At 41.0% G+C, this 22,837-nt stretch overlaps 1 protein-coding gene across 1 annotated transcript in view; it reads left to right on the top strand.

The window, feature by feature from the left end:
• Positions 1 to 866: 866 nt before the first annotated feature.
• The window catches only part of cul1b (cullin 1b), a 90,886-nt gene continuing 68,915 nt past the window's right edge, over positions 867 to 22,837 (top strand). Inside the window, exon 1 of the mRNA XM_068005657.1 lies at positions 867 to 1,136. The gene's annotated coding sequence lies outside the window, so the exon portion shown is untranslated. The remainder of the gene's footprint in view (positions 1,137 to 22,837) is intronic.

Genomic DNA, 22,837 nt, shown 5'->3' with positions numbered 1-22,837 from the left:
ACGCTCCTGTCAAGCGCCTTGGGACGTTTTGCTACATTAAAGGCAAGGTGTTGTTGTTGAGTCAATTGAAATTATCAAGACTGAGATCGATAGATTTTTGTTAGATAAGGATCTCAAGGGATATGGATCAAATGTGTGTAACAACAACAACAGCAGCATGCATTTATATCGCGCCTTTAGGAACAAAAAGCAGGTGCTTCACAGGAGTGTTAGCAAACAAAATTGAGTAAATGGAGTTGAGGTACATATCAGCCTTGATGTGATAGAATGATGGAACAGGCTTGAGGGGCTGAATGGCCTATGTCTCATCTGGAAGTTGACCCTGTGCTAACACTGCCTTCACATTTATTTTAAAGCCACAAATAAAAAACTCAGAATTTTCTGTTTATATTTGGTGTAAACAGAAAACACATTGAATACTTGGGGAATATGATATTCGCCCGGAGTCCTAAATTCATTACACATTTACAACTTGATTACTTGAATCCTTTGAATTGGTATCAGGTCGATAATCTCAATGAGTCCAACAGATAAGGGCGAGTGGGTCAAAAAAGCCTAAACTCAGTGAATGGCACCTTCCGGAGTGAACGCAAACTTTGGAAATATTTCTGTTCATTTTTGTATTAAAGTGAAATAATAATGCAGATTTTATTTTTTAAAACGGAACCATTTTTAACGCATTTGTTCTCAGAATAACGTTGTTGACTTTATTGACACCCAGCGATTTGCGTTCCTTCAAAAAAAAAGTCGCAACCAAGAGATTTCCCGGGGACCAAGCAGCTCCCGGTAGATTTTCTTTTTTAAAATAAGAAAACAATCTTCTGCAATTTTTTTTTTTTGTTTGATTGATAATCATTTTATTACAAAAAAAAATGAAAACTGAAGGGGAAAATAAAGAAGTCGCGTTGCAGCTTTAACTTGCAGAGAGCGCGCAGGAGGCTGGATTTTGTCTGCGGAGCGGGTCTGGCGCGGAGCGGAACTGTTGTGTAAGGAGTTTGTCGCAGGCGGCCGGGCGGCGCGGAATCTGCCGAGTCGAGTCGAGTCGGTTGGAAAATTAAATCGGAAGAAAAAAGAGACGAAGAGAGAAAAGGGAGGGAGCGGCCGAGGAGGAGGAGGAGGGAGGCGGCGAGGCGATGGTGAGTGAAGCGGCGGCCGGCGGGCGGAGAGGGGGGAGAGAGAGCGCTCAGGCGCCGGGGCCGATTCCTCCTGACTCACGGTGACTCGAACCGTTCGCTGGAGGCCGAGCCGCCGCTGCCGCCGCCGCCATGTTGTTGTCGGCAGAGTCTGAGGCCGAGGCCCAGGCCCGCGCCGCCGCTCTCGCCCGGGTGTGGGGTGTGGGGGGGGGAAGTCTCTGATTCTGGGCCTGAGCTGAAGGTGTCGGGTCGGAGATGTGCTGTGGGAAGCCCTGGTGGGGTTAAAAGGGGGGAGGGGGTCGAGTGGTTTGTGAAGCGGGAGTTTGAGGCACTGGACTCGGGCCTCCAGCCGCTGTTGCTCGGTGTTAATTTAAAAATCTGAAGGGAGAGTCCGGGCTGTAACCCTGGGCCCGTGTCGGGGGTGGGGGGAAGGGAGGGAGGGAGGGAGGGAGGGGACCTGGGCCGGGCCCGGGTCGAGGGAGAGGAGGGCAGAGCCGGGCCTAAAGACCAGGCTCGGGGTTTCCTCGTGTTGGTGGCGCATTAAACGGGGACTGGTTTAATTGAGCGAGGAACCGATCAACGTCCGCCCTCGGCCGGAGACAAACCCTCGCCCTCCCCCGGCCTGTTTCCACAAATGAATCAGGATCCCGCTGGGTTTCAGGGACCGAAGCCTCAGTCTGCGATCCGCCCCTCGGGCTCTTACTGACTCGGCGCTTGAGCCTTTGTGCGCGGGACTGGCGGCGGCTGGAGATCCGGTCGGATCTTGGGCCTCGGCCGCAGTCAACCCGGTGGAACGATGCCTGGTGGTTTTTAAATAAAATGGGTCGGGGTTTCCAAATGGAACCGTCGTTCTGCCGTTTTCTTGTCTTTTTAAAAATGAATTCATGGATGGACATGAAAGCTCGCACAGCCGCCGGCTTAAACCGTCAAGTTGCAGTTGGAAGACTTGAGCTCCTTGTTATCTTTGCCAGTAAAAGTATTTTTTTTTTGATTTTTGCAGCTTTAGGGTTGTGTTGCACTCAGATCACCTTTTATAATTCAGCCCAGCAGTCTGCTTTGTCAAAGTTTGTCGTATACAATGACACACTAGAATATTTACTTCGACTTTAACTGAAATGCTTCAGTGGGTTGATATGATACAGCGATTTTTCCCTTTGTAACTTTATCTTTCTAGTGTGTTGTGATGAAAATAATTCTTGTAGCTGGCATGTGTGATGTGTTACTGCTTCATAATTTTGTGATGATTTGCCCGCTATCCAAGTAATAGAAGTGTTATATAACACAGTTTGTACATTTTTTAAAATTTAAAAGGCATCAAACCAACAGTATGCATTTTGTGTTTACAAAGTTATCTGACTTAACTGAGACCTGCTATTTTTCTCAATAGCAGTTGAGCAAAGTCAATCTCTATCCTCCCTGAAGAAAGGGAGAGGAGAGATCAGGGTGGCCTCTGAGGTCAAATTGGATCCAAGATGTCACACTTGGTGATAGGAACCAAATCGTTCCAATGTGACAGATTCAGTAATCTGATAGGTGCCAGAGACATCTGCAGTACTCAAGGGCACTGATGGATTATTGACCAGCTAGAATAGAATCATAGAATGGTTACAGTACAGAAGGAGGCCATTCAGCCCATCGAGCCTGTGCCGGCTCTTTGTAAGAGCAATCCAGTTAGTCCCATTCCCCTGCGCTTTCCCCGTAGCGCTGCAAATTTTTTCCCTTCAAGTACTTATCCAATTCCTTTTTGAAAGTCATGATTGAATCTGCTTCCCCCACCCTTTCAGGCAGCGCATTCCAGATTATAACTACTTGCTGCGTAAAAAAAAGTTTTTCCTCATGTCGCCATTGGTTCTTTTGCCAATCACCTTAAATCTGTGTCCTCTGGTTCTCGGCCCTTCCGCCAATGGGAACAGTTGCTCTTTATTTACTTCATCTAAACCCTTCATGATTTTGAACATTTCTATTCAATCTCCTTTTAACCTTCTCTGCTCTAAGGGAGAACAACCCCAGCTTCTCCAGTCTATCCATGTAACTGAAGCAAGATAAAGCAGCCCGCTTGATTGGCACCCCATCCACCACCCTAAATATTCACTCCCTTCACCACCGGCGCACTGTGGCTGCAGTGTGCACCATCCACAGGATGCACTGCAGCAACTCGCCAAGGCTTCTTCGACAGCACCTCCCAAACCCGCGACCTCTACCACCTAGAAGGACAAGGGCAGCAGGCGCATGGGAACAACACCACCTGCACGTTCCCCTCCAAGTCACACACCATCCCGACTTGGAAATATATCGCCATTCCTTCATTGTCGCTGGGTCAAAATCCTGGAACTCCCTTCCTAACAGCACTGTGGGAGAACCGTCACCACACGGACTGCAGCGGTTCAAGAAGGCGGCTCACCACCACCTTCTCGAGGGCAATTAGGGATGGGCAATAAATGCCCGCCTTGCCAGCGACGCCCACATCCCGTGAACGAATTTAAAAAAAAGTCCCTCATCCCTGGAACCATTCTAGTAAAACTTTTCTGCACCTTCTCTAAGGCCTTCACATCCTTCCTAAAATGTGGTGCCCAGAATTGGACACAATACTCCAGTTGTGGCCGAACCAGTCTTTTATAAAGGTTCAACAGAACTTTCTTGCTTTTGTACTCCATGCCTCTATTTATAAAGCCGTGCAAATTTATAGGACCTGGAGATGTAGACCTCCGTGGATGCTGGGATTCCAGATAATCCTGCGAGTGAGTGCTCTAGTGGATAAAATGGCCCATCTGATCAAGCAGCAGAAAGCTAAGTGGTTTTATTTGATGAAACTTGCACATACTTGGGAAGAGATCCTGTGCCTTGGCTCTTGCTAACCTGTACCTAAGTTCTCTGGACACATAAGTGGGTGTGCTGTCTGTATCAGAATGTGGCAACTCAACTTATGTCAATTTCTGAGGAGTTCAGTTTGGAGACTTTTCAGCATGATGATGGGTTTCTTTGGGTGCTCATGATTCTATTCTATGGCTCAGATAGTTAAAAGTATACTTTAAATACTTAGTTACTATATATTACATATGGTATAGGATCATCACTAAAAGAACAAAGACAGAGGGTGAGAGAATTTTTATATGCAGAGGATTGTTACGATGTGGAATGTCCCACTAGAAACAGTGGTGGAAGCAGAATCAATAATGGATTTTAAGAAGGAAGTGGTTAACTATTTGAAAAAGAACAAAAAATTGAGGGAATGAGAAAAGGGCAGGGAACAGTGTAAGTACCTCCAATATAAAGTGGTTCTGTTAACTGTCAAAACTAAATAATTTACTTCAACAATTCACATAATAGTGGAGACCAATGAAACAACTACCATATCTGCCTACATTTTAATCTTTTACAATTACAATGGAACCCGCTAAATTACAACCATGCTGGACAACCTTGCAAATTGGGATAAACCGGGAAGCAACAAAAAATGCTGGTCTGGTGCATAACAAGACCAGTCATTTACAGTCCCTTGCTCCGCCCTATCTGCAAATTCTGCTAGCTTTATCTTCTAGCTTGTACCCTCCATTCTTCTGACATCTACCTGCTATGTGTCCCCTTTCCCTTCCCCCTCGCCCCACCATCCATTGATGGCAGAGCCTTCAACTATCACTATTTTTGAGCACTGTGTAAGCTACATCTCCAAATCTTCCTCAGAAAAAAAACTGTTAGCTTAATCATGCCTTTGGTTGCATCGCTTAACTCTTGTTCTGTGTTTGTTCTCTTTTTCCACCCTGTGAAGCACCGTGCGACATTTGCTGTGTTAAAGGGATTACATAAGTCCAAGTTGTTGAATACTTGTTTTTAAAAATACCTTTTAAAAACAAAAAGATTAGTTAAAAGTAAATAAATAGTGCTCCACGGAGAGCTGCACAAAATATATGAAGGGTGGCAAGGGTTTATAAACTGACAAATACAATTAAACACGGTATGAAAACTTTATTCTAAAATAAAAACTTTGACTTCACAATTCAAATGGTTTCTAATAGTATAAATACTTCCAATATAAAGTGGTTCTGTTAACTGTCAAAACTGACTAATTTATTTCAACAATTCACATAAATAAGGGAGACCAATGAAACAACTACTATGTCTACCTACATTTTAAAATCTTTTACAATGACAGTAGAACCTGCTTAATTGCAATTGCTTGGGTCAACCTTGCAAATTGGGATAAAACGGAAATTTCTATAGAGCAGCAAATCAAGGCTGGTCTGGAGCATAACGACCCTTATTTGCCTAAATTTCGTACTGCATCTTACAACAAGGGTGAACACATTGTAACATTGTTGTAATTAAAATATGATGTGGAGATTATAACTTGGTGTTGTAAAATTGTTTACAAGTGATTAAAATAGTTATGAGTTATGTAAAGTTATTACGATTTCTGTGTATATTCATTTGTGAAGGTGGCTTAAAGAGTCCTGGTTCGTTGGCAGAAGGGGGTCGACCGATTGATTTCTTTTGATCTAAGTTAATTTTAATAAATAAACTGCATTGGCAGAATTGCTGCCTAATGGGCAGGGTCACATTTGCAGATGCTGGAATTTTATTTTTTAAATTATTTTAACTATATGTTGTGAAAACTGTGGACAATTTGTAAATTTTGCATTCATCAGACTTAAACAGGAAACTGATACAATTCTGATGCTCTCTTTGTTGTGCTATTCCTTTATTAATGTATTATTATAACTCTCCCTGCAAATAGAAACAGAGAATGCTGAGATATGAAGCATGTCTGTCAGTGTTTGAAAAGATGGATTCACATCTGATGTGTATTTCCAGCATTTTTGTTTTTGTTTCAGATTTGCAGTTCTTTTTGCGTAAGTCTCTCTACAGTGCTGGTTTAGAAGCAAAATAAAACTGATGTTAAATTCTGTTTTGAGCTTTTAAATATTTTTTTATGTTAAGTCTGCACATAAGAACATTTGGCTGCTGTATTTTGGAGCTTGGTTTAGATAACAATAAGTATAAGATAACATTTTACTAGAATTGTCTGCTTGGTTTTAGAACTTCATCTCTCTACATATAAAGGCTGGTGTTTTTTAATTTCTCCCAAGTATTTTCATTAATTTTAACAATTTGAAGCTGTGACATACCATAATGTCGAACTGTGCTAGGAGTGCGATATGGATTGGAATGTCCTGCAGATGTGACTTGATTATTTCTTTTGCTTAATAGTTTATGCAATGCATGTATTTGCAGAGGGACTTCGTTCATGGTTTTGATCTTTTGAGTACAAAAAACTACTTTTGTGTAGTCTTTGAATAATTGCGTTGTCACCATGGTAGAGTTGTACAGTTAGGCTCCACTGCGCTGAAACCTGTCCACTTTAGTTGGGAGGGGCTTGGCTATTTCCTGGCAGAGTTTCCAGGAAGACCCTTTTTTTTTGGATTAAGGAACAAGTGTAATACCCTTCTACAAAGTAGAACAGATGAATCTCTGAGTACATCTACTATAAACTCATCATGGAATGGTATTTGGTAGTCAAGTATAGAAGTGAGTGGTAGTGGGGAAAGAAAACTGCCATTTTATTTGTACTTGATAAATAGTTTTCTGGCTGAAAAAGTTAATGACTACATTGTTTTAATTGTGCCTTTTAGATGATATAGATTCTCCCTAGGAAGCAGAAGAAAAAAGTCTGCTGGGAAATGGGAGTTGTGACAGTTCTTTGCTGTTTCATATTGCAGTGACTGGTCGAGTGTGTATGTAAGATTTCCAAAAGCTTGCTAGAGTTAGGGCAGATCTGGGCTCTTATAATTTGAGATGCCTGAGCTGCTAGAGAACATTTCGTAGCAGGATGATTTTAAATTGGAAATCCATGGTATTATCATAGAACCCAGAAGTTGGGATATTTCTCTGTCTGAGAGGTCTGTCATATTCTTTCAATTTAGCCATTATGCGCCTGATTGCATGGAAAATTGTTACCAACTTTCATGAAAAAGTGCAGTTTTATTCCAATCTTGCGATACTTTATGAAGACATTTGCCATGAAGTGCTATAGGAAAATAGGGTCTGCCGTCTTTCATTCCACTACTTTTAAAGACAATGGCAAAATTTGTATCACTGTCACCTGGAACATTTTGCTGTGTTCTTCCGACTGCTGATGTGACGTTACTATTCACTTTGGCGTTGTATTGGCTATTACAACTAAAGATGAGAACAAAACCCAAAATCGAGATACCTGACAGCACTAGTTTTTGTGATTGAAGCCTAGTCAGATGTGATACTGCAATGTGTTTGTGCTTTTCTGTGCTTAAAGGGGTGTCAGTACTGCATGGAACACGTTTCCAGTTTGGGTACCCAGTGTCCGCAACAGGCACTTCCAAGTCGAGTACAGTATGGCGTGATGCAGAGTGAAGATCCCTCCGGTCTGTGCCAACAATGTGCCTTAGTCCTAATCTTAGAAGAATATTTGCACTGCAGTGAAAATTTTTCTCTAAGTTTCCCAAGCCAGCCTTCCTTATGGCCTCTGAGATTTCTATTTTTATGCTGTGGGTATGTAACCATTAAACTGGATTGAAGCTGCGAACATTGATTTCAGTTACAGCTGGGCCCCTCACTGTTTCCTCAGACACTTCCCGTGACTAACTATTGCTGAGACAGTTTGTCCACCTCCTAATTTGAAAAGGGTTACTCTTTCTCCTCCCCTTCAACCTTTAAACATAACGACTGACCTTTACATTGTGATATTTTAGTTTTAAATAGGAAAACCTAGGTGTGTGTTATTTGGGAAGAATTCTTGGTTGCATAACCTTGTGCATTAAGTTTGAAAACTGGTTCAGTAATGTTCTCTTTTGATTGTTATAAATGGCTAGCTATTGCATGAAATAGTTCTGTTAAGTAGATAATTTTTCGTACAAACAGATTTTCCATGGCATTGCTTGCAGCGAGTTGGAGTATACAATGTTTTATAACAATAAAGGAATGTTTAAGCCATGTAGGGAAATTAATGGGTCTGTAACTTTCTTGTTTTCTCACCTTTTTGAAGCTAGTGGGACATCCTGAGTATTCAGTAACTCTCTCATGATGATTATCAGCACTCCACTGATCTCATCCCTTGTCTCTCAGCACCCTGGGATAAACACCACCTATTCATGGGTGTTTTTCTTTTTGTTTTTGGTCCTTTAAGCCTGGCTAGAACGTCTATCAGGTTAATATCAAAAGGCCTTGAGTATTCTTAGATTATCTCCATTTGTCCTCTCTAGTTAACACCACAAGGAAATGATTGAAAGTTATAACAAATTTTTGTTGATCTTCAGTTTAGTCTCTTTTAACATTCTGTAAAGTAATGTAAAGGTTTCCACCTCTTTCCTGCTATTACTGTACTCAGAATTTCTTGCTGTACAGAAGTAGGTCATCAGTACTGGTGTCAAGACCCTCACCACATTTGCTGTCAGCACTGCCACTTTTGGACTTGCTCTTCTTCACCTTATACTTAGGAATAGGATGGTGAATAGGGTGTTATTGCTGCTGTTCAATACTTCTAACACCCCAAGCTTGATCACATGTAGGTAGCAGTTACTCTTCCCATTAACAACAGTTTGTCTCCCTCATTTGAAATGAGTTACTCTTTCTCCTCCCCTCCACCTTTTAAACATGGCGACTGACTTTTAAATTGTGATATTTTAGTTTTAATAGGAAAACTTAGATGTGATTCTCTCCAATTTTAGGCATCATACAGGGATGATCAGTAGTGTTGCTGACAAGAGTGAGAGACCATGTGATTTGAGCTACACTCTAGTAGCATGATTTTTTTTTGCCTGGCATAAAACAATGAACTCTAATCAATTGAAGGCCTCAACATTTTGTACCTATACCATGAATATTTATATTCACATACTTTGGGTTTCATGTGAAACCCATTCGTCTGAAATGAAGCTGAATTTTCTACTTTTATCTCCTGTGAGTCAGCATATCACTCAATACTGTTTGGCAATCATCAATGACTTTCCTTTATACCATTTACTCACTTTGACAAAATGAATCCTTTTGCTGGTATTGTGTGTGTCTCAATGACACAACTGCAAAAGTTGCTCTATGTGTGAATGTTGCTTGATGACTAATTTCATATGTGCCAAAGAAATCAGTTGTGCACTTTAGCTTCACCTTTTGTGTTAGCAGTGAATGGAGAAGATTTGTGGAGTCATCATCTTTGGACTTAAGCAACCTTGATTACTGTCTCTTGATAGCCCTTGTTCTATAATTAAAAAAACCTCTACTGAGATCTCCCCTTTGCTGTGAGATTCTAGTGAGGTGCTTTATTGAAAACATTCTGGATTTCTTTCATTTACAAGCCTGTCAAAATCTAGTAGTTTTTTGTTTTTTTAAAAAAAAACTCATCTCATTCAGAAACACTTTCTAGTATTTATGAAACCTATTAGGTTTTATTAGTCTTTAATTGCAATTTGTGTATTACACTGGGTGCAAATGACCGATTTAAGTAATAAGACAAATAAATATTCCCTCATGGGCAGTCCATTTCAAGTGAACAAAATCTTGGGCTTGCATCAGAGACAGAAAAAGGCTAAAGCCCTTAAATACAATATTGAAATAATGAAAATTGTAAGTCAGTGTTTGAGGAAATTCTAACTTTAAATGTACTGTACTCTCAAAACTTACTTGTATCTGGAAGTGTCGGGTGAGCATGAAGTACCACCCGAGCGGCCACAAATACTTAAAGCAGAGCACGGCAGAGCAGCAGCTGAGCGCGGGAAACAAACTGAGAAAATATGCAAAAGTTACATCACAGTTGACGTAGCGGAGGAGTCCATGAAAGCTAAAGTAAGTCAATTTAGTATACACTCTATAATAATTGTAATTGGTTATCATCGATTAAGAAATAACTGTCTTAAAAAGAGTAAAGAAATAATTAAGTAGGAGATACTTACACGAAGGGGCTCTGAAATTATATTAAATAAGAACCTGGTATACATAAATATTAAATAAAGCAATAATAAATAGGAGTTAAAGGGGTACTAAGATAAAGCATAATATAAATGTGTACTTCAGGTGTCCTGGGTGACCACGTGTGCAGGAAGTGCCTATGGCTGCTCGAGCTCAGAGTTTCTGAGCTTGAGGAGCGCCTGCAGTCACTGCAGGGCATATGGGAGGCTGAGAATTTTCTGGATTGTACGTTCCAGGAGGTGGTCATTCCACAGCCAGAGAGAGAGCTCAGGGCAGTAAGTGGGTGGCCATCTGACAGGGTAGGAAGAGGCAGGCATCATTGAAATTCTCTGGGAGTGTGTAGCTCACCAACCGGTTTTCAGTATTGAATAGCAGTGAGGGTGACAACACTTCAAAGGAGTGCAATCCAGAGCATGGCACCATGGGGCAAAGGACTGCACGGGGGCACAGTGAAGTGTAGGAATGCAGTGGTTATAAGTGTAGGAATGCAGTGGTTATAGGGAATTAAATAGTCAGGGGGACAGACAGGCGTTTCAGCAACTGCCGATGTGAGTCCGGCATGGTGTGTTGCCTCCCTGGTGCCAGGGTAAAGGACATCTTTCTTATCCTTGACAGGGTAGATGCTGAGAGGTTGTTTCCCCTGGCTGGAGAGTATAGTTCTAGGGGGCATAGTTTCAGGATAAGGGGTCGGCCATTTAAGGCTGAGATGAGGAATTTCTTCACTCAGTGGGTTGTAAATCTTTGGAATTCTCTACCCCAGAGGGGATGCTGAGTTGTTGAGTATATTCAAGGCTGAGATAGATTTTTGGACTCTTGGGGAATCAAGGGATATGGGGATCAGGCAGGAAAGTGGAGTTGAGGTTGAAGATCAACCATGATCTGATCGAATGGCGGAGCAGGCTCGAGGGACTGTATGGCCTACTCCTGCTCCTATTTCTTATGTTCTTATCGCGGAGAGGGTACAGAACATTTTGAGGGGGGAAGGAAAACAGCCAGAAATCATAGCCCACGTGGGAACCAATAACATAAGGAAAGAAAAGGGTCGAGGTCCTGCAGTCAGAGTTTCAGGAGCTAGGGAGGAAGTTAAAAAGCAGGACCTCAAAAGTAATAATCTCTGGATTACTCCCAGTGCCATGCACTAGTGAGTATAGGAATATTAGGATAAGACAGGTTAATGTGCGGCTGGAGAAATGGTGCAGGAGGGAGCGCTTCAGATTCATAGAATCATAGAAGTTACAACATGGAAACAGGCCCTTCGGCCCAACATGTCCATGTCGCCCAGTTTATACCACTAAGCTAGTCCCAATTGCCTGCACTTGGCCCATATCCCTCTATACCCATCTTACCCATGTAACTGTCCAAATGCTTTTTAAAAGACAAAATTGTACCCGCCTCTACTACTGCCTCTGGCAGCTCGTTCCAGACACTCACCACCCTTTGAGTGAAAAAATTGCCCCTCTGGACCCTTTTGTATCTCTCCCCTCTCACCTTAAATCTATGCCCCCTCGTTCTGGGGCATTGGGACTCGTTCTGGGGCAGGAGGGATCTGTTCAAGGTGGACGGGTTGTATCTCAACAGAGCTGGGACTAATGGAGGTTAACTAGTGCTGGGGGGGAAATTTTAAATAATTTGCCAGGAGGATGGGCACCAGGATGAAACATTAGAGAGGAGAAACAAGGTACACAGAGGACTGGGAGAGATGAACAGCACTAGAGCCATATATAATTGCAGCAAGACCTTCGTACACCTATACTCCAACCCCCATGTAATAAAGGTCAACATGCCATTTGATTTCCTAATTGCTTGCTGTACCTGAATGTTAACTTTCTGTGATTAATGTACAAGAACAGCCAAATCCCTCTGACATTTCTTAGTCTCTCACCTTTTAAAAAATATTCTAGTTTTTTATTCTTCCCACCAAAGTGGATAATTTCACATTTCCCCACATTATACTTCATCTGCCACCTTCTCGCCCACTCACTTAACCTGTCTATATTCATTTGCAGCCTCTTTGTGTCCTCCTCACAGCTTACTTTCCCACCTAGCTTTGTATAGTCAGCAAACTTAGATACATTACGCTCGGTCCCTTCATCTAAGTCATTAATATAAATTGTAAATAGCTGAGGCCCAAGTACCGATCCTTGCGGCACCCCACTAGTTAGAACTTGCCAACCCAAAAATGACCCATTTTATTCCTACTCTGTTTTCTGTCCATTAATCAATCCATGCTAATATATTATCCCCTGTCCCATGAGTGCTAATCTTGTGTAACAACCTCTTGCGTGGCACCTTATCGAATGCCTTTTGAAAATCCAAAGATACTATATCCACTGGTTCCCCCTTATTTATCCTGCTAGTTACACCCTCAAAAAATTTGAATAGATTTATTAAACATGATTTCCCTTTCATAAAACCGTGTTGACTCTGCCTAATCATATTATGATTTTCTAAGTGCCCTATTACTGCGTCCTTAATAATAGATTCTAGCATTTTCCCTTCTATTGATGTCAGGCTAACTCTCCAAGAGTTCCCTGTTTTCTCTCTCCTTCCTTTCTTGAATAGCGGGGTTACATTTGCTACCTTCCAATCCACAGGGACCATTCTAGAACCTAGGGAATTCTGGAAGATCAAAAGCAATGCATCCACTATCTCTGCAGCCACCTCTTTTAAAACCTTAGAGTGTAGGCTATCAGGTCCAGCGGATTTGTCAACTTTTAGTCCCGTTAATTTCTCCATTACTTTTTCTTCAATTATATTAATTACTTTAAGTTCCTCACTCTCATTAGACCCCTGGTTCTCCACTATTTCCAGTATGTTTTTTGTGTCTTCTACTGTGAAGACAGATACAAAATATTTGTTTAATGTCTCTGCCATTTCTTTATTCCCCGTTATAACTTCTCCTTTTCTGCCTCTAAGGAACCCACGTTTACTTAGTTTTTTTTTCCTTTTTACATACTAGTAGAAGCTCTTACAATCTGTTTTTATATTTCTTGCTAGTTTACTCTCATTCAGTTTTCTCCCTCTTTATCAATTTCTTGGTCATTCCTGGTCTCAATCCTCAGGCTTACTACACTTTTTGGCATCATTGTAAGCCTCTTCTTTTAATCTAACACTATCGTTAACCTCTCTCTAGTTAGCCATGGTTGGATCACTTTTCCCGTGGAGTTTTTATTCCTCAAGGGAATGTATATTCATTGAGAATTATGAATTATTTCTTTAAATGTTTGCCATTGCTCATCTACCGTCATATCTTTTAATCTAATTTCCCAGTCTACTTTAGCCAACTTGCTCCTCAAACCTACGTAATTGGCTTTGTTTAAATTTAAGACCCTAGTTTTGGACTTAACTACATCACTGTCAAACTCTATGAAATTCTATCATGATTTGACCACTCTCCCCCAGAGGATCCGTAACTATAAGATTGCTAATTAACCTTTATAGTATACCACCAAATAGTGGGACTGAGATAGAGGAACAAATTACAGAAAAATGCAAGAACTATAAGGGTAATGATAATGGGGAACTTCAAGTATCCCAATATAAACTGGGATAGTAAAAACGTAAAGGGCAAAGAGGGGGAGGAATTCCTGAGACGTGTACAAGAGAACTTTCTTGATCATTGTGTTTCCAGCCCAGTGAGGAAGGAAGCAGTGCTGGATCTAGTTCTGGGGAATGAAGTGGGGTAAGTGGAGCATGTTTCAATGGGGGAGCATTTGTGGAACAATGATCATGATATCATTAGGTTTCGAATAGTTAAGGAAAAGGAACAATCAAGTGTAAAAATACTTAACTAGCGGAGGGTTAATTTCAGTGAGTTAAAAAGGGATCTTGCCCAGGTGGATTGGAATCCTAATTTGGTAGGCAAAATAGTAATTGAACAATGGGAGGCCTTCAAGGAGGTGATGGTTTGGATACAGAGTGGACACATTCCACTGAGGTGGGGAAAGGAAGGGCATCCAAAGCTCGAGCTTCCTGGATGACTACAGATATAGAGATTAAAATGAAACAGAAAAAGGAAACTTATGTCAAATGGAAAGATCATAATACAGTAGAGAACCAGGCTGAATACAGAAAAATACAGAGGAGATCTAAAAAAGGGAATGAGAGAATATGAGAATAGAGTAGCGGCTAACATAAAATCTTTTATAAACATATAAATAGTAAAAGGGTAGTCAGAGGAAGGGTGAGGCTGATTTGGGACAAAAAAAGATCATCTTGTGGAGGCAGAGGGAATGGCTGAGGTACTAAATGAATACTTCACATCAGCCTTCACTAGAGGAAGGGGATGCTGCCAATGTAGCAGTAAAGGAGGAGTTAGTAGTGATATTGAATAGCATAAAAATAGATAAAGAGGAGGTACATAAAAGGTTGGCAGTACTCAAAGTAGAAAAGTCATTCGGTCCAGATGGGATGCATCTTAGGTTACTGAGTGAAGTTAGGGTAGAAATAGTGGAGAATCTGGGCACAACCTTCCAATCCTCCTTAGATATGGGGGCGGTACCAGTGGACTGGAGGATTGCAAATGTTACACCCCTGTTCGAAAAAGGGGTGAGGGATAAACCCGGCAATTACAGGCCAGTCAGTTTAACGTCGGCGGTGGGGAAACTTTGAGACGCTAATCCGGGACAAAATTAATTGGCACTTGGAAAAGTATGGGTTAATAAATGAAAGTCAGCACTGATTTGTTAAAGGAAAATAGTGTTTGACTAACTTGATTGAGTTCTTTAATGAAGTAACAGAGAGGGTTGATGAGGGTAGTGCGGTTGATGTGTATATGGACTTTCAAAAGGCATTTGATAACGTCCCAGATAATAGACTTGTTAGCAAAATTAAAGCTCATGGGATTAAAGGGACAGTGGCAGCATGGATACAAAATTGACTAAGGGGCTGAGAGTAATGGTGAACGGTTGTTTTGCAGACTGGAGGAAAGTATACAGTGGTTTTCCTCAGAGGTCAGTATTGGGACCACTGATCTTTTTGGTATATATTAATGACCTGGACTTGGGTATACAGGGTATAATATCAAAGTTTGCAAAGGACACAAAACTTGGAATTGTAGTAACAGACTTTAGGAGGACATAGACAGACTGGTGAAATGGGCAGACACGTGTTAGATGAACTTTAATGCAGAGAAGTGTGAAGTGATACATTTTGGTAGTAAGAATGAGGAGAGGCAATATAAACAAAGTGGTACAATTTTAAAGGAACAGAGAGACCTGGGGGTGTACGTACACAAATCTTTGAAGGTGACAGGTTGAGAAAGCTGTTTTCAAAAAGCATATGGGATCCTGGGCTTTATCAATAGAGGTATAGAATACCAATGCAAGGAAACTTTGCTAAACCTTTATAATTGTAAACAATTTTACAACACCAAGTTATAGTCCAGCAATTTTATTTTAAATTCACAAGCTTTCGGAGGCTTCCTCCTTCCTCAGGTGAACGTTTGTTGGAAAAAAACAGGTGAACGTTTTCCAACAAACGTTCACCTGAGGAAGGAGGAAGCCTCCGAAAGCTTGTGATTTTAAAATAAAATTGCTGGACTATAACTTGGTGTTGTAAAATTGTTTACAATTGTCAACCCCAGTCCATCACCGGCATCTCCACATCAAACCTTTATAAAGCACTGGTTAGGCCTCAGCTGGATTATTGTGTTCAATTCTGGGCACCGCACTTTAGGAAGGATGTAAAGACCTTCAAAAGGGTGCAGAATGTTATTTACTGGCATGGCACCAGGGATGAGGGAATTCAGTTATGTGATGAGACTGGAGAAGCTGGGGTTGCTCTCTAGAGCAGAGAAGGTTAAGAGGAGATTTGATTGAGGTGTTCATAATCATGAACGATTTTGAGAGAGTAAATAAGCAGAAACTGATTCCAGTGGCTGATGGGTCGGTAACCAGCGGTCACAGATTTAAGGTGATTGGCAAATGAGCCAGGGGCGAAATGAGGTAACATTTTTTTACGTAGTGAGTTATGATCTGGAAAGCACTGCCTGAAAGGGTGGAGGAAGCAGATTTAATAATTTTCAGAAGGGAATTGGATAAATACTTGAAGGGAAAAAATTTACAAGGGGAAAGAGCAGGGGAGTGGGATTAAACAGATAGCTCTTTCAAAGAGCCGGCACAGGCACGACAGACCGAATGGCTGCCTCCTGTGCTGCATCATACTATTACCACCACTACTACTACTACTATGAAACTATCTATAGGTTTCATTAGTAAACATCTGAAAGTGCAGAATTTGTTTGTGCCAACTGTGGTGTAATAGTGTGTCATTCTTCAGTGTCTGGTTACTTTAAAGGTTTATATATAAAAGCTGAGTAACCTCAGTTGAAGAATTGGGCAGGTCAGCAGTTAGTAATACACTATGAAATGTACCATAACATCATGGCCTCTCTTGTGAAAACAGTGTGATCTTCCATGATAACAGGATGTGGTATAGGAATAAGTTAAATAACCACATCGTGGAATATCAAATGAAGCAGAAAATATGTCAGTTTCTTGGTTTGTTTTGAGAAACATAGTAATGCAAAAGTATTTAGATAATGTTCTGAATGATTTTAGATTGTATGATTCCCTCATTCCCCATCCCACAATTAACCTTCTAAGAGATTTGCCATACTAGATTTCTGTGTTCTTTTTAAAGTTGCACTGTGGCAACGAATTATGGCGAACTACATAATTCATGAGATAAAAACAGAAAATGCTGGAAATACTCAGCAAGTCAGGCAGCATCTGTGGAGTAAGAAATAGAGTTAACATTTCATTAGTAAACATCTGAAAGTGCAGAATTTGTTTGTGCCAACTATGGTGTAATAGTGTGTCATTCTTCAATGTCTGCTGACAGGTCTTTGACCTGAAACGTTAACTCTGGCTTCTTTTTCCACAGATGCTGTCTTACTTGCTGAGTATTTCCAGCATTTTCAATTTTATTTCAGATTTCCAGCATCTGCAGTATTTTGCTTTTTATACAATTCATAAGGGTTGTTTTGTAGACTGAGTGTCAAAGAATGTCATTGTGGCAATTGGTTTGAAGACATTATTGAGGCACACAGCCTGAAGAAAGTGATTTAATGGACACAATTGGCTGTAGTAGTTGACTCATTATGTAGAGATTCTGTACTATATGAGGGTTTCACCCTATACTATTATAGTAGAAGGCAGGTTTGCGAATAGGAGACTGAAGCTATTGGCTGGAAAACGTAGCTACTGTTAGCTCACTGGTCAGTTAGCTCCTACTCCTTCCCATATTGGCGGTGCAGTTTAGTTTGCATTTAAGTACAGTGCTTCTCTGGTACGCTATGAAGTTTGAGGCTGAATTCTGAAAAAGCAGGCAAATCAATATATATGCACATGGCATACATATGTGTGTTCAATGTTCGGGAGGACTTTGAAGTGTGCTCAGCAGCTTAGTGGGAATAGGGTTGAGAGGGCAGGAAGTGGGTCTCATGGACAAGATGAGCGCGGACAGGGCATGAGGGGAGATAGGAGAGAAACTAGAGAAGGAAAAAGCAAAACTGGTGAGCTAACGGTAGTCATGTTTTCCAGCCGGTGCCTGTCCTTGCAAACTGTCGCCCCATCTCCAACCTCCCTTTCCGCTCCAAAATCTTTGAATGTGTTGTCGCCTCCGAAATCTGTGTCCATCTTTCCTGCAACTCCATGTTTCAACCTCTGAAATCAGATTTCTGCCACTGCCACAGCACTGAAATGGCCTTAATCAAATCCCTTCACTGCATCGTCCCTCTCTATCTCTATAACCTCCTCCAGCCCAACTACCCTTCAAGAACTCTGCGTTCCTCCAATCCTGGACCTTTTTGCATCCCCCACTCCCTTTGCCCCACCATTGTCAGGCATGCCATCAGCTGTCTAGGCCCTGAGCTCTGGAATTCCTTCCCTGAACCTCTGTCTCTCTATCTATCGCTCTCCTCCTTTAAGACCCTCCTTAAAAACCTGCCTCTGACCAAGCTTTTAATCACCTGTCCTAATGTCGTCTCCTTTGGCTCGATGTCAATTTTTGTTTCGTTATGCTCCTGTAAAGTGCTTTGGGACATTTTCCTATGTTAACGGCGCTATATAAATGCAAGTTGTTGTTCGTTACTGTGACTAACTGGTGCACCACAATTATGGGGAGAGAGTATTGGGGGTGTGTTGGGCAGGCTGTAGGCAGCCTTGTTTTTTGTCAGTTATATTTTGGTGCAACCACTGTTCCTAGTGGGTGGGAAAGCTCAGCCTGAGAATCCAGACTTTTGGATTGGGTTTCCGAAAGGTCTGATCATAGACGATTGTAACCTTTATGATGACAAATGGGAACTGAATGATTGATTCATTAATTCTGTTCCCATTTGTTACTATAAATGGAGTATAGTTATTTCTGAAGCTAGCTTGGTAGTGACACTTATCTCTCCTGATGATGTTTATGTAGGCCTTATACACTGTTGGACTCAGTAACTATTGTAAGTCAGTTCCAACGTTGTCAACATCAATTTCTCCCTGTATTTTCCTGATGTGTACAGTAATTTTTTTTGTGCTTTACTGTCTGGATTTATATTTTCTGTTACTGTCTTGATTGTGGCCCATTGGCTCTGTATCACAAGATTGAGTATTTTACAGCATTTTTCTTTCTTTCACATAATTACTTGCATCATAAAGGCTCTCCCACTGTTCTTGTCACATCATGTTACATAATCTTCAACCCCAGGTAGTAAAGTCTTGGTAGGTATGTTTTGGCATACAATTCATAGTTCATAAATCCTAACTCAGATTGTAACATGCCTCATTCCAATTATTATCCGTGTAACAGAGGATATATACATGAGCCATGTGATACAAGTGACCTGATAAATGACCAGCAATGAACTGAGTGAATTGATAATATCTCATCGTTACCCCATGTCTTGGGTAGGTAATTTAAAATAAATCTTAAATGGGAAGAACTTATGCGCGGGTTGGTTTTTGTGACGTTACTGTGAAACTTTTACAGTGCTCTGACTTTCTAATTGTGACATCATTATGAAATATGAAGAAAATTACCAGACAAAATGCCATCTGATGCACTACAAAAGGCTTAGACAGCGTCAATAAGTTTGATGTATTAATGTCCAAGAGTGTAGTTCAGATGATTTTAAGAAGTCATCTGATTGTGTTGTGACATTTTATTACATGATCTAAGGCAATAATGTGTACAGTTTGAATTTGATCTCAATCGAGTCTCTAGGATTAGTCACTACTATAGTGATGTGACAAGTATAACTATGCCTTTGTGATGCAAGTATTATAGGCCAAATAGTGATTGTGACTAGGGTTGTAAAAGTGCAGAATTGCCAGAGGAGGGCCAGATGAAAAAGTCCATGTTTTGTGTGTATTTCACGAGTGTTCATTCCCAATGTGGAGCCTCGCCCATCTGGAGTTCATATTTTGATATTGCAGGCATGCAGCCCATGATTTTTCTGTCATTTGGGGAGCTCGCCATGATTTCCTAATATGTACTCCTGACGGGTGAGGCTGCACATTTCGAGTACACATTCGTAAAATTATCCCAATGATGTACGTAATACAAACCAAAATGGAATCTAAGATTCCTTAGCTGAGATTACTTTCCAGCCTGTAACACATTTCCACATGTCTTTTATACCTGACTATTCTTTTGTTGTTAAAAATGTTTATAAAAATGGAAAACAGGAATCTGAGTTTCCTAATAGGGACATTGAATAGGAAGTGATATAGAATTTGTACAAGACATTGATTAGGCAATAATTGCAGCAGTGTGTGCAGTTTTAGACACCACTTTATAGGAAGGATATGGAAAACATGGAAAGGTACAGTCACTAGAATGATGCCAGGAATGAGAGACTATATTTATGAAGTGAGGTTGGTAAAGTTGGGGCATTTTCATTGGAACAGAGCCCTTTTAGAGGAGAACTAATAAAAGTTTATGAAAAGATTTGAGAGGATAGTTAACGTTTCTACTGCTTGATTTATTCGTAACAGGCATACACTGAGAAGTGTCAGTAGAAGGATGAAGAGGAAAGACAGAAGAATTTTTTCACAAACTGTTAGTGAAACATGGAATGCTTTACCACAAGTGGCTACTTAGGTAGAAACTATAACATTGTTTAAAAGAGAATTGGACAAATATTTGAAAAGGAAGAATATAAAATATAACTCCAAGGAGGATATCTCCGACCTCAGTGGGGTAGCATAAAATGCTTTACAAGGTTCTAAGAAACTTCCCAACCAGCATTACCTTGTCTTAGGAACTGTTAGTGGAGCTGAGGTGACCAAGCAAAATGAGCAGATGAAATGTTTCTGTGTATGTTTCCCGCAAGATCTTGGAACAGTGTGATTATCTGACACATTAAAACGGGTGTCCAATGCTACATTTGTTTCCCCAGCACATCCCATTCAGGTAAATGCATACATGTTATGACAAGTAGTATAATTAAAAATCCTGGAACTCCCTTCCGAACAGCACTGTGGGAGAACCGTCACCACACGGACTGCAGCGGTTCAAGAAGGCGGCTCACCACCACCTTCTCGAGGGCAATTAGGGATGGGCAATAAATGCTGGCCTCGCCAGCGACGCCCACATCCTGTGAACGAATTTAAAAAAAATTAGGGATATATCAGCATTGGGGCAGTTCTGGGACCACTGGGAAGGGGATCTGTAAGTACTGGATGACGTTTCAGGATCTACCATTAATTTGAGGGGTTCTAAGGTTTGGGAGCAGGGGAGGGGGGAGAATCTAGGAGAACTGTGGAGAGGGGTTCTGAAAGCAGTAGGAAAGGTCCCGGGATCTGAGATCATTGGAAGATACCAGGATCTGGGAGCATTTGGATCCTAGGAAGAGTGATCTCGGGGTTTGTGTGCACTGTGAGGTGAACTCTAGGCTGGAGGGAGGGGATTCCTTGGGAGGTGGGTACTAGGATCCTGGAGGACCAAGGAGGGAGATTCAAGAGCATTGGTGGGGCCAGTATCTGGGAGATGCCAATAGAAAGGATCCAAACTTATCAACTGTGTAAGTAGTAAATGGTTAAAGATCAGAGAAACCCTTTAAAGAATAGAAGATTAGGAAATGATCTATTAAATTACTTTTTTACACGTTAGTAATGAAAAATATTGGATCTGGAATTGATAGCACGAGTAGAAGTCAGTAAAATATCAGAATGTTGGTAATTTTAGGCCAACTTATTACCATATAGAAAATGAAAGTCTGGCATTAAAACTATCTTTAGCAATACAATGTGCATTTACAAATTCCACTGTAGGGCGAAAACTGTTAAATCTTGCTGGTGGAATATGCCAGTTGAACCAACTGTTGCATGGTGGATCTGTCACGTTGCAAATTATAAACTGTTGTATAACGTACCTGCACTAAAAATTGAATTAAATTTCTTAATCTATGCCAGCAGATGAATGTCCATTTGGTCGAAGTCTTTTTTAATCTGTAGCGTACAATAGCAGCTAAATTTTCTGCCTGGTCTATGAATGATAGAAAAACCTAGCTGTCGTTCGCTTATATTGGTATGCGCTAAATGTGCAGGGAGTTCCCTCTGTGCACTGCGTTTTAGTACACAATGAAAGTCGATGCATTTGTGACATTTATATGGAGGAAAGAAATTCTGTTTTAACTGGCATGAGAATAAATCCTCCACATGAATATATTGATCACAGGGCCCACAGCATAAAAAAGCTACCTGTGACTGAACATTCAAGAAACCCCTAATTACTCCCAGGTAAATATTTATGTACGTCATATTTTAGCTAACGAAAGTCAGTGGAAACTCCCTGACTGTTTTCTAGTTGTAATGAGGTATACAGATGTGTCTTTGATATGGTCTTTGGGGATTTTCCACTAGATATTTTCGAGTTGATTGCCACTATGATCCGTCTGCCCATTTTTCTGCCAATTATGTAGTTAAATGATAGCATGCCCTGGTGATTGTAACAAAGAACCCATACTCCATATATTAGCTACAGAAATATGGCACTCTATTTATGGAAGGCAGACTGAAATAGCACTTTACAGAGATGAGCCACAGCTTCAAGACCATCAACTGGTTTATTTATAGAAAGTGTATGAATGAACAGTAAATAGCTTTGATCTTGAGAACAATCAATTTTGCTATGTTTCTTGGTTATGGAAAACAATAAAGATGCAAGTTACTGGCTCTTCAAAAAGGGGCTTACCATGTTTAGCTGAGTTTACCAAAGTGAAACTGGCTGAGACATCCTTTTTTTTAAAAAAAGCTCCTCAAGGCTGCTGCAAGAACACCCACCATGCTGTGTCTGAGAGAGAGGATTTACTTCCTTTAAATTGATGAGATGGCATAGTTACTCCACGTAAGTGATAGCTCACCCTTTGCTACGTAGGCAGGAGGCCCCCCCCAACATCTGATTAGCTAAGTCCCCCTGCTGTGTGACTGGAATGGAACGACTCTTGGATCTCGCAAGGGGTGCTTGTTTCCGAATAACGTGAAATGTTTGCGATTATGGGTCAGAATTTGCTGGGGTGGGGCATCCTTGAGTTGGATTTTTTTCCCTCACCCTTTAGCTCAAATTTTTTGCGTCGCAAATTGCAGGAAGTGCGAGTTGATAACAGCACAGTGAGGTCAACAGGACATCTGGGACCTTGATGAATGACAGGACCAACGGTCTATCTCCTTAACCAATGAAATTTAAGGATAGAGAATGAAGCAGAAGAATGACAGAGAAGGAAATAGGCTGAATTAGAGTCAAATTAGAAACAGAAATCAAGAGAGGGAAAGAGATTAGATTGA

The sequence above is a fragment of the Heptranchias perlo genome, chromosome 2 (genome assembly GCF_035084215.1).
Source record: "Heptranchias perlo isolate sHepPer1 chromosome 2, sHepPer1.hap1, whole genome shotgun sequence".
Classification (NCBI taxonomy): Eukaryota; Metazoa; Chordata; class Chondrichthyes; order Hexanchiformes; family Hexanchidae; genus Heptranchias; species Heptranchias perlo.
Note: the sequence above shows the minus strand (reverse complement) of the source record. Positions and strands in the feature narration are given on the sequence as shown.